Below are 684 nucleotides of genomic sequence, written 5' to 3'. Positions count from 1 at the left end.
TATCAGTTCTTGAGTGAGTTCTTGCAGATCTGTGAGACTGTTAAGACTAATGGAGTAGATCTTGAAGTCTACAGGCTCATGCTTTTCCCTTTTGCTGTAAGAGATAGAGCTAGAGCATGGTTGGACTCTCAACCTAAAGATAACCTGGACTCCTGGGATAAGCTGGTCACGACCTTCTTGGCTAAGTTCTTTCCTCCTCAAAAGCTAAGCAAGCTTAGAGTGGATGTTCAGACCTTCAAACAAAAAGATGGTGAATCCCTCTATGAAGCTTGGGAAAGATACAAGCAGATGACCAAAAGATGTCCTTCTGACATGTTTTCAGAATGGACCATGATAGATATATTCTATCATGGTCTATCTGAGTTCTCTAAGATGTCACTGGACCATTTTGCAAGTGGATCCATTCACCTAAAGAAAACACCTGCAGAAGCTCAAGAACTTATTGACATGGTTGCAAATAACCAGTTCATGTACACTTCTGAGAGGAATTTCGTGAATAATGGGATGCCTCAAAGGAAGGGAGTTCTTGAAATTGATGCTCTGAATGCCATATTGGCTCAGAACAAAATGTTGACTCATCAAGTCAACATGATTTCTCAAAGTCTAAATGGATGGCAAAATGCATCCAACAGTACTAAAGAGTAGAAGCTTATGATCCTGAGAATCCTGCAATGGCAGGGGTAA

The 684-nt window shown here is 40.8% G+C and overlaps 1 non-coding gene across 1 annotated transcript; it reads right to left on the bottom strand.

The window, feature by feature from the left end:
- Window positions 1-210: 210 nt before the first annotated feature.
- Window positions 211-314, bottom strand: LOC130965100 (small nucleolar RNA R71). Its single transcript, XR_009081154.1, has one exon. It is a non-coding gene; the product is annotated as a small nucleolar RNA R71 (small nucleolar RNA).
- Between the last annotated feature and the right edge of the window lie 370 nt (window positions 315-684).

This window comes from Arachis stenosperma, chromosome 2, assembly GCF_014773155.1.
Source record: "Arachis stenosperma cultivar V10309 chromosome 2, arast.V10309.gnm1.PFL2, whole genome shotgun sequence".
Lineage (NCBI taxonomy): Eukaryota > Viridiplantae > Streptophyta > Magnoliopsida > Fabales > Fabaceae > Arachis > Arachis stenosperma.
The sequence above is the reverse complement of the archived record's forward strand: the minus strand, read 5'-3'. Positions and strand labels throughout refer to the sequence as shown.